Here is a 12,636-nt window from a genome sequence, read left to right on the forward strand (position 1 = left end):
CACGGAAAAAATTGAGATAGTTGTAAATCACTAGTCATTAATTACTAACATACATGCAAATTCATGAATACAGTAAATAAGTGCTAAATGGTCCCCACGAGGGAGGCCAAACAGAGAATAAGCACAAATCAGAACATTTTCAAAACAAACATAATCCTAAACAGCTGTATAAATCATGCTATTGTTAGGAATTGATAATGTAGATAGCAGTCTACGTTTCGACCCAGAAGTTGTAGGATAGTGGATCTTTACTGCACGGGTCTTCGTCAGGACATGTAGAGGGGGGTAGGGCGGGGGCTGATTCCTAGATTAATAAAAGAGGAAAACTAATTATTCAAAACGGTCTCATTAGAGTCCCGTAAAACCGTAGCGGAAAACCGCCCGTTGCATTAAATTATATTTACTAAAAAGGCGCTGAGGAATATACTAAGGGTGAGCCACATTGTGCTCGCAAACCAATGCTCTAGTTACCTGTTGTATTGGCGGGCGGATGTTGTCGGTTGCGGCCAAAACGTGGTCCGTAGACAATCTATATGATTAAGAGAGTCTAATGAAGTTCATTTCAATAAATACGAAAGACCAGCACAAGTATTATTCAGTATGTAAAATAGTGACCATGTTGAGTTAGCATGTAAACCTATTTTTCAAGCCTAAAACTACCCTTTTATAGCATATAAGTAACTCCTAAGGTAGGCCCTAGGTAGCCCGAACTGTGGGGTGCTCTGTAATTAAAAGGTTGGACATGTATTTTTAAGGTTTACATCCCCTATTATGAAAAAATCCTAAATTCTTTTTTCACTACTGTGAGGCCTATACCTCCAAATGAATAACATTGGGTAATCCCTAGTACATTAAATACGCCGAAATATAGAATTGGGACCAGATTGATATCTTATGTTTGGTATTGTTAGAATTGCAAAGAGAAATGGTAAATTCAGTTTTTGATCACAATTTCGAAAATGCCACTTTTAGTTGGCATTGTCCTGCCCTTAGCCCTTTTGTGCCAGTAGCCCATCTTGGACACATGACTGGATGAAACCGATAGGCTTTATGAGTTCCTCCCATAGAGTCAGAAATAGGCAGCACCATCTGGCATGCTGTGTAGTACAGTTCACACTGATTTTACAGTACAGAACGAGCTCCCCGTGCTAAAAAAAAAGATTCTCTGTACTCAATGGGCCAGGCAGGACGCGGGACAGAACCCAGCCCTCTTGCGAATGAATAGGGTGTGCCCTGCCCACGCTCAAAGGACTTAAGCACCCCACATGGCCACTGCAGTCATATTGGAGACAGGACATGGGAGGCAGAAAATAACCTGCAATTCAAAACCACTGTCTAGTAGCTTCTCCCATCTAAAAAAGAGACATCATACTACAACTCTTACATACACATCTGGACCTGTCAATACTCTGCCAGGAAGAAGGATTGCTGTGTTACTAGAAGAACTGCTATTTCTGCTGGACTGCTGCTTTTAAGGACTGATGCCCTACTGGATCGCTGTCCTGTTCTGCTGCTCTGCTACCTTCCGCCAGGGGCCTCCAGAGTCACTTATAATGTGTATTTTACTGGCCTACTCTTCAGAACTAAAGGACACAAAAGTCTTCCCTCTAGAACCTGCACCTGGACCTGAGTGAGTCCTGACCTGCCAAGTGGTTTTGCTACAGTCCTGGACCCTTGGAGTCGGCGCTAAAGGGGCCAGGTTTCAAAAGTGGAGAGAGAAGACTTTTTTCTTGAAAATGCTCTGAAAAACAGGAGAAGATGGCACCCACCTGCTCCCTATGCACTGATCAGCCGAGATGCATCACAGATTGGATTGACTCTGCCTCATCCCGCTGGCGATTTCTAACTTCCATTTTTGCGACTATGTCCGAACATATAAATCTTCACCGCCGCACTGACCCAAGGCTATCCATTGACAACATTCTCTCCAGTGACACCTCCTGCAGCCTTGTTCCGCTAAACTTTACCATCTCAGAACATTTTTCAAAAATGTTTCTAAGTCAGGAGGTAAGCACTGACCAGACTCAATCCACTTCTTGTATCTGAACCACACTCCAACGTGGTTGGCTATATTTTTTTACTTTGACTCATTATCATGCAACTAAATGTCCGCAGTTCATAATCCATTTCTACTGATTGGTTTCTTGTCATTTTGGTGTCAAATAATTTATTAAAATGTACTTTGGTAAGTGATATTTCTTGTAATGTGTTTTTACTTTATTACTGTTTGTGTGCTGCATAAATACTTTATACATTACATCAAATGTAATCCTGTCTGCTTTGTGTGCCAAGTTACCCAAGGTTAAGCATAGGGTAATTCAGTGAAATTTTGTGTTTTGCATTGAAATGTGGCTATTTTTTGACCAGGGCTCACATCCCAGTCAACAAACAACCCAATTTCTCACACAGATGTTTGAATTCCAGAGCTATTTATGTGAGGTTGAAATTGCTTTATAAAAACATGTTTTTTTATTTATTTTCAGATTCTTCATATCCAAGCTTTGCTATTATTTCAGATAAATGAACAGAAAAAATCTGAGCACAACTGAAGATTTCCTGATTATAGGATTTTCGGACCTTCCACTCTTGCAGCTTCCACTTTTTATTGCATTTTTACTGATTTATTTCATAACAGTTGGGGGAAACCTTCTTATGTTGGTGACAATTTGCTTTAATTTAAACCTTCACACACCCATGTATTTTTTCCTTATGCAGTTGTCCTTCGTTGACCTCATTTATATCTCAAATATTTTCCCACAGATGCTTGTCCACTTCTTTCTAGAGGGAACGCGTATTTCTCTCTCTGGATGTCTATTGCAGATGTATTGTTTTTTGGCCATGATCTCTGTAGAGTCCCTTCTTCTCACAGTTATGGCATATGATCGATACGTGGCCATTTGTAATCCCTTACAATACTTGACCATCATAAATAAGGAGCGATTCGTGCTCTTGACTGCTGGAAGCTGGATACTTGGTCTCATAAATGCAGTACCGTACACTGTACTAGTATCCATACTTTCCTTCTGTGCAAGTCACTCAATCAATCATTTCTTCTGTGACATAATCGCTCTTATGAAGATTTCGTGTACAAGCACTCAAAGCATTGAGATACTAACGTATGTCATTGGTTCGTTAGCTTCCCTTATGTCATTTATTCCTATTGTAATCTCTTACATCAATATTGCATTGGCTATCATGAAAATAAAATCCAAAGGAGGGCGATACAAAGCTGTGTCCACATGTGCTTCTCACCTCACTATGGTTATTTTATTATACACATCTTTCTCTGCTATGTACATGCGACCAACATCATTATATTCTTTGAAACAGAACAAGATATTGTCTTTGTCATATATTGCTGTGACTCCACTGTGTAACCCCATCGTATATGGTCTTAGAAACACAGAGTTAAAAAATGCCCTGTGGAAGAAAACATTGCTGAAAAAATTATGATGGAATCAGCTAATACCTTTAATGATGGTTTAAACAAATCTAAATTTGATAAAAATATATTTATGGATATTGTTTTGAAAAACCTACAGGTAAAATATCCATTCAGCCTTATTTATCAGATTCTGTGTGTACTGTTTGTCACAGCATCTATATTTGCTTGCAGTTAGAAATGGCAGTATTGAGAAAACAAAATTAATCTCTGATATAAACCATCCTCTACATCTAAAATCGATGAACTTGCTTTGCTGAATTGGAGACATCAGACAGGAGTGTAATTTTCAATTGCATTCAAACTGCCCCCAATTTCTGTGTCTTCAACCCTTCTTGTGCAGATAGAAATCATCTATCACTTGTTACTTTAGAGCTACACATTTATAAACACTTAGAAAAAGTGGTTCTTAACATGCTGTTTTTTAAATTATCCCAATGTATAAATCTTTTCTCTTACATCCCCTTTATACTTGAGGACGTTTAATGACCAATTCCACTCTACATGCAGATGTACTTTTATCCTTGTGAGTACTTATGTCGCTTTTGTACTTTGATGGTCGGACCGGCGTCCAGCAGGGAAATGGAGTATTTTATTCAAAAGTAAAAAATTATAATGTAAGAGGCACCCCAAATAACACATTTTATGACTAATACATTCTACAATTGCTTTTGATTCCAAATTTCAGCAATTTATGTATGTGACATGAATCATTTCTTGTACACAATAAATCAATCAGCAGGATGATTAGATTATAAAAAAGAACGTCATCTTCTGAATATAATGTTCTTAACACAATCCTCTAAAGTTAATACATACATTCCTCGTGTAAAACTTCCATGTAAGTACAACCATAAGAAAATCAATTAATCGACAAAATTACAAAAGAAGAAATGTCACCATCTGAATACAATATCTGTATTCTATGTTTTTATCGTAAATATAGTAATTCGACATATACATAAAATAGGTACAACCGAAATGTATTTTATGACTTTTCTCACTTTTTCATGGTTGTAAAGTTACAAAGACATACAGAAATCAAAGAAAGGGAAAAAGGCATGAAAACATGCTAAATGTCATCTTTTGGTTGATTATCTGCGTACAATGGAGTTTAATTCCTTGGATCAAAATTAATTCAAACTTGTGACAATATAAAAGACAGTATATAATTCTTTTAAACATTCTTCACCACGATCTGTGCAAGGTAAACATTGTAAGTCTTTAATGAAAAACATGAGCCATATAAAAAATTTGATTAGAACACAAGGTTTCAGTTGCCTATAAGAAGAAATAAAATAAATAGAGAAAAATTACTGTCTATTTTGCGCTCAAACCCCATTTCCTTGGTTCATAGGCAGGTAGTTCTGAAAATTGTAAAAACAAATATATTTAGCAACTCAAAGAGGAGACTAAATATATTTATAGGCAAGGCAAAAGGTCAAGGATACTCTATCTGAAAGAACATTTTATGATCAATTTGCCTAATTCATAGAGCAAAGGAAATATGAAATGACCTTTATATACAGGGTACTGCCCACCAGAAACTTGTATCGGTAGGAATGGGGAGAGTTTGCATACTGCATCTCATTGCTCAGAAAAGCTAATGCAGAACATTCTACATGCATAGTACAAAAATGCAAACATTCTAGTTCATAATTACAGCGTGAGACTGATTAACCAACCCTTCCTAACAATGTGAAAATAATCATAATAAAGAAATAATCATATACATAAACATGACAACGAACAAACATTGAGTCAAAACAAATGTAATATATTCATAGTTGTGTCATATATATAAAAGTGCAAACAAAAAAAAACCCAAGAGCCCCAAAACCACCCTCACGACCATGCCAACTATGGAGTGATCAATATAAAACCTCATGAATAGAGCACCTCAATTACGGAGGTTGAATTGTAATCCATAATCAAGTATAGGAAAAAATAAGAGAAAACACAAAACACATACATACCAAACGTCCTAATCTTCCATTAAAAAAAAGACTTGCATGCATCTGAATGTCCTTCATACACCCATGAAAAGGCGCAAAGATTTCCTTAGAACATAGAATTACATAGAATGACATCTTTATCAAAGATCTAAAGTTACCAAGATACTTGAGACAAATGAGTAACCTTCCGATAAGCTAAATGCCATTCACAGAATCCAGAGAAAGGTGCCTCTCACAAACATTGTATAAATTCTGTACTGTTTAAAGTTAAAGACCCACGTTTTTCAAATCAGCCAACAGGCCAACACCGCATGGACGATTTATTTAAGGATAGTCATCACATTATAATTATGAGAATGTTTTAATCTTATTTTCTTGAATAAGAAAATAGGCCAACTTTAACAATCACTCCTGAAAATTGCTAGAATGGCATGACAGCACAGACTTTAATAAATGTGCTGGAACCCCAAGAGCACAGTTGTAACCGTGAACAGCTATTGGTCTACAAAAACATCCTTACACCTATTTATTGGTTTGATGATTTCAAACACTGGTAAATGGGATTCAGATATTTAAAAGGAAGCCTCACTGAATCCTATCCTCAGGCTTGCCTGCTCGTATAACAACTGATTCTCAAGACTGATCAAAAAGTTGTGTATGAAAAGGGAGGAAGCCAAATAATATATGAGTAGCAGAGGGAAAATATTGTATTGTGTAATTTGCAGTAGTAAATTCAGCTGCCTAGTGCCGACGCAGGCACCCTCGCACCATAGTGCAAGGGTGCCTACGTTGAGGGAAATTATTGTTTATGTGCAGGAAGTTGTTCCTTACAGCACATAAACAATCCACTTTGGTGATTTAAAACTCCTATGTATGCTGCATTGTGCAGCACACACAGAAGTGCAAATCCTTGTTTTTACGGATTATATATGTACCGGAAGGGACAACTTCCTGCCCATGAACAATCATTCATGGCGTTTTGCTGTTCCTATGTGTGCTGCGCATGCAGCACACATAGAAACAGAAACAGCAGAAGCGAGGGGAAATTAAACATTTCTCCTCGTACCGCCAGGTTAAGACCAGGTTTTTCATGGTTTTAATTTTGGCACTGCCCATATTTAATCAATGCTTGTACATAAGGGGCAGTGTGAAAATCAATGGGTGTTGTGGCTAAACGCCCACCACCCAATGCCCACCGCAACACCCATTATCCTCCCCTTTCACACTAAATATAGCATGAAAGGGTGCCATATTTACCAGGCGGCATTAAGCCATGTTAAATGAGTGCGGAGTCCCATCATCAAAGGTACAATGTTAAAAGTAACGTGGCTATAGGGACTTGTGAATACGCCCCTAAATGTGTTCTTTCTGTGCTGCTGTTGGAAGATTTTTCCTCCAAATTACTATTATTTATGGTATGGGTTTAATTGCTCATTTTGTGGTAATTGTGCATCACATACCTAATGCAGAATTGTTGAAATTTGAATATTCCATGGCACTATGAGGACTGGATGTACATGTTACATTAATAGGACCCCGTGAAAGGAAATTCTGGAAAACCCTACTCATGTTTCCAGCGTGCTACCCTACTATAGATGTAGAAAGTGCCATTGGTTATATCTCAATTTTAATCTTTGACTTGGAAAGGAACGCTGCCCTCCGGCTAATGGCATTACTTATGAATTAAAAACCTCACAATTTCAGCAAAGTGTCCTTTGACCAGACAAAAGACCAGTCCTGTTTCTTGTTGTCCTGCCCACACTACAAACCAGGAAGAATAATGAAACACCGCTAAATCAAAGGATAAAAACATATCCTACCTGCTTAGTAACATATACGAGACCACTACAAGACTTGTGTGCAAATATCTGTTGAATAGCTGGTAAATAAAAGAAAAGATGTTGAAAAACATGTAACTTGAAAGCTGTACAAGTGGAACTACAAGTGTCAAAAGTGACCAACACAAAAATTTGCACTACGAACAGAACTTATAACATTATATGGAAACTCGCCATAACCAAACTTTTGAAACATTACTCATTTTTTTCTTTCCCATTTTCCCCTTCTCTTAAACAAGGTTTGATTCTCTTTAAGAGTTAATGCTATATATGCTATCTTACTTTGTTTATTTGTTAGGAAATAATTGAAGGTTGTCCTTCGCTGGTGCACTGTATTTCATTTTATTCTTTATACTAAAACAGTAATTTCCTATGATTAGGAAATTGAAATGCAAGTAAAATAAGATGTCATTTTTAATATATGCATATATGTATTTATTACTTTATTAATGAGACCATTGGCTCAACCCTAAAATGTTGATAGTTACAAAAATGTTTAACAAAAGTGCCATGCAATGTCACCTAATATACATGGACCTAATAATAATGGACTTATACTGTGCAAAGTCTTTTTTTATAATTTTCTCAAGTCTCTTCCAGGAATATTAAAAGGATTCAGCCATTCAATTAGGCCTTCAAAGTGATATGAAGAAAGCAGAATAAATCAAGAAAGGAAGGCATTAGCAGCAAGTCAGGCTATACAAGATGTCTTATGATGTGATGGGTATATACATATGCCCCTACAGTATGTAGTCCCGATTTGCATATGAAAAGTCAAACCATCAAGATGAGGGCAGACTATGGCCTACAATACCATATTCTTTACCATGTTGAACATTTCAGATAGAGCTATGCTTATTACTGAATGAGATGGTAGTAATTAGAAGTCAGTGTAATGTGGGCAACTTGTTCCTCCTTGATGAATCCTATATGTTGTCACAGTTATTCATTCAGTTCTAAGACCCTAAAAAGAAATACACATCATTTTATTTAAGACTTTTGAATATTTGTGTTTTTTTGCTTTCTTTCTATGAAGTAGCTCTCTATAAAACAAAGTTTTGAAGAGGAATTCGGACTCCAGGGTAAGAGCTTCCCCAGTTGCCCATGCCTGTGCTTTCTTTGAAACGATGATCTGTGCACCTGACACACTGACGTCATTGCTGTAAAAGTGAAAGTGAAATGAGCCAATTGGGTCATATCTGGCAACAATTTTGATGAGATAGGTATTGTTGGAAAGGGGAGAATTTCTCCTTTACAAACATATGTCTCTATATTGGATCTATATTGGGTCCCTGCTTGGCAACCAACATCTAAGGGTGATCACCAACCAGTGAGTAGGTCAGCACACCTTCTATCTACTCTGGAGAAGTTAGTCCAAGAGGAGCACAGCTATGTCAAAGTCGTCAACCACATTCCGACGATTGATGAGAACTCTGTGTCTCCAGGTTTGCATTAAGAGCCAGCAACATCAAATGATGCCATGCAAGTGCCAGCTTCAACAAGTTTACCTAATGATACAATATCAAAAATTGCATCTTCTGAAATAGTGGTTTATTATGAACCTCCAGCAGAATCTACACCAATTCAAATGATACAGCTGTAGAAACAAATTATCATCACCACAGACTTCGGTTTTGAAAGAAGATATATAATCTTCACTTCTCCAGCCAGTTGGTGCTACAGATATGGCTTGGTAACCTGCTACTGTAGTTCTATCCAGTCTGATGTAGATTAGAATGTTGATTATACTTTTGTTCTTGGTAAATGGGAAATACATTCTGAAAAAAACAGTTCTGTGTTCTGTGGTTGAGGCATTATAACTGAATTCCTCTCACAGAGCACAATGGTATAATCATGCTGCGAATATCATAGCATAGTGTGTGCTGTATGGAGTTCTTTGGGAAGGGGTCCTTTTCAAATCATGGGTCCTACAAAAATGATGCAATACCCTATGTTTTAGAAATCTCCCTAAATGGCATCATAATTCATGGCCTTTTTGAAAATGAAATTCGTATTGCATCAATGCTGTTAAACAGGAAAGCAATTATCTGAATTTGTGTGCTTCACTGTAGCGGTGGAAGGTAAACTCCACTCTGCCAGTGGAGTTTGCGGATTTACTACTCCGTTATTCGCGCAGAGTTTTGGAGTACAGAGTTCAGCAAAAATCTTTGGCTGCCTCTGCATAATGGAATGTGGCAGCTCCCACTCTCTTTACCTTGGAGTGAAGCTCACAAACAAACAATGGAACTATTGCTTTCAACAAATGCAGAAAGTGTCAATATAGGGTCTAAATAGATCTATGCATTCTTTTTTTCATATGGAATGAGGTATGAGGCTACTTGTAGAATAAGTAAACATCCCAAGAGAGTCTTCTTCCAACTGGCATGGAATTGCCAAAATACATTGCAATATTTTGAAAAAGTATTTAGAGACTTATCAACTATGAGTGACTTACGGATGGCATTGGCCCCCAGAATAGTGCTGTTGAGACATGTTACAAATCTCGCCAAGCTGTTTTGAAAGTTCTCAACTGTTGTACTATTGCTCGCCAGCTGAATAATTGACACAAAATTGTAGTAAACGATATTATTGACATAACTATCATGTCAAAAATATTGTTCACCACTGCATTGTGTTCTTATACTTATAATGGTAAGAGCAAAAATATTGTTGACACTAATATCTTACAAAAATAGTTTTATTATAGATAGAGTTTGAAGTAATACATTTAAAATATTTATTATGAATTTGATATACTGTAAATAAAATATATTCCACTTAGATGTAATACTATACATAATTGTCAACTTATGTAAACACATATATGTGATACCACTTGCATCAACATAAACAAGTTACTTCCCTTTCAAATGAGGCATTTATGGTATCGCCTCTTCTTCGCAACAAACCGGCAATCAGGATGCATGCTAGCAATTCCACAACTTCAGAGGGAAGTTGTAAATTCTGGTGAGCCCCTGAGCACCACCTCAGAGTGACAGTTAATGGATGGGAGAGAAGCAAAAGCACAATTTAGAAACTGGGAGTCGAAGGGCTACCCTTGGCAGCGACTGGTGTACTACTGAAAGCCCTTACATTTTTTTTTCAGGTTTTTGGAATCAGGCACTGCTGTAGGCATTTGGCTGAGCAGTGAATCCAAAGGGCCATGACATTATTTGGCAGGGCTTGCTTTATGAAGTTGAATGATTTAGCAGTACCATTTGGAGTGAATAGCTGATGAGAGACTTTTCTACTACTGTTCTTTTAGGATTATGAGTGGCTGGCAGCAGTCAGATTAACAGATTGAGAGCGGGTAGCTCCTGATCATTTGTTGAATTGGAGAGACACTACAAGAGGCTGCCAGCTGTCAGAAGCAGTTGTGTGTGAAGGGCTGAACAAACTGTAATGCTTTGAAAGTTACTTAAATGATAAATTATGCATCGCTCACATTACCATCAAATTGGTCAAAACGGGCCCAATTCACAGAACTAACTTAAGACAAAGACCTAAACTTACTACTTTTGATATTCACAGAAGTTAGGATTTTGTCTTAAGTTTGTCTTAAGACAGACTTAAGACAGACTTAAGACAAAATCCTAACTTAAGTCTGTCTTAAGTCTGTCTTAAGACAAACTTAAGACAAAATCCTAACTTCTGTGAATACCAAAAGTAGTAAGTTTAGGATTTTGTCTTAAGTTAGTGCTGTGAATCGGCCCCAACAATCTTTTCACCAATATAAACTGCCAGAACTGTTCATTGTGCAATTTTATTTATTCTATTTTCAACAAGTTATTGCAAAAAGAACATAGTACTTTTTAAAGGAACTTTTAAAAGGACAGGACATTAACTTGTTTATTTAGCTGCAAGCTGTTGTGAGGGTTTAAATGTGGAGAGAGATGGTGTCTTCTTTAGGTTGACAAAAGTTGCAAGTTCAGCCAAAACGCATTCCAATTTACTGGTGCAAATGGAAATTCCTCATGGACTCAATTGCAAGTTGAGAGCATAAAAACATCAAATCTTCTTTTTCACAAGATCACTCTCCCACTTAAAGACCTATTGTGCTCTCCTCTTCATTGCTAGCCAATATGCTGGGCATAGCCATCTCTTTTGCAGCACCAGACAGTACAAGGAATGGCTCTCCCTAGAAAAGTTGAATTTGTCTTACAAGAGCTCATGAATACCATATATGCGATGTACTTCTCACTGTTGTTTTTGGATGCCCCACATATTAGTACATGTCCCTCAGTGGAGGGCTCTTTTAGTGGAACTGTAGATGATCGTTTCAGATAGAAGATGCTAATTTCGCTATTTCTGTAAACCTTGTAAAGCCCTCTGATACCCTCACGGGTCAAGTTTGCGCTCTATAAAACACTAAAATAAAATAAATAAATAGGAGAATGGGAGTCGGACTCAGAGCTAACCATTCCCTGCTTAATTTTCTAGTGCACCATGGTGTCTCTTCAGACACTTCCAATGAAAAGTAATGTCCCTAAAGGATTACACCAGATAGGTAAAGGGTATAGCCATAGACCACAGATACCATGGCTAATTTCACAGTAGGAAGCGTAATAATTTTCTCAGCGTTTGTATAGTGTACATGTTGCCCTAGTTTGGGTATGTACCGCTGTTGTCTGCAATGTCAAGTCATAGTGTAATATTCTACAATTCCTTTATTTGCGGTGGGATATTTTAGTTAAGGCTGCTAGTACAGCAGCCTTAACTAAAATATCCCACCGCAAAATATCTCACCTTCATATGAATTTAGAAAATGTATTTGAAGTATTACCAAAGCACAGCAGTTGCAAATATTTCCTGATGTAATCCATAATTTGATAAAGTTATACTACTTGTATGCAGGACTAATTAATGGCAAACATTTTTCTATGCCATGTTAATTAAAACAGAGTTAGTAATATTATGTATGTATTAAAGTGCTATAATGAAAAAGCAGAAAGAGGCAAAATAATGAACAAAAAGAGCAGATAAGAAGCATAACAACAAGCAAAATGAGGCGAGGTATGGGTCGGAAACAAGCAGAAAGAGGCACAATGAAGGTCAGAAATGAGCCGAAAGAGGTAAAATAAATGTCAGAAACAAGCAGGAAGAGGCAAAATAACAGGCATAATGAGCAGGAAGAGGCAGCGTAGATGGCAAGAGTGAGCAGCTATGAGGCAGGAAAATGGGCAGAAAATGAGCAGAGGAGGCACCCAAAGTGCCCATCCTTTTAATGGACACACACTAACAAACCCACTCCCAAACTAACACACCTACTCACAGACCCACTCATACAGTCACACACCCACTCACGCACTTACAAACCCACTAAGATACTCACACATACTCACAGACCCACTGAGAGACCAACACACCCATTCACAGACACTCATGTACCCACTCACTGACC

The sequence above is a fragment of the Lissotriton helveticus genome, chromosome 7, assembly GCF_964261635.1.
Source record: "Lissotriton helveticus chromosome 7, aLisHel1.1, whole genome shotgun sequence".
NCBI lineage: Eukaryota > Metazoa > Chordata > Amphibia > Caudata > Salamandridae > Lissotriton > Lissotriton helveticus.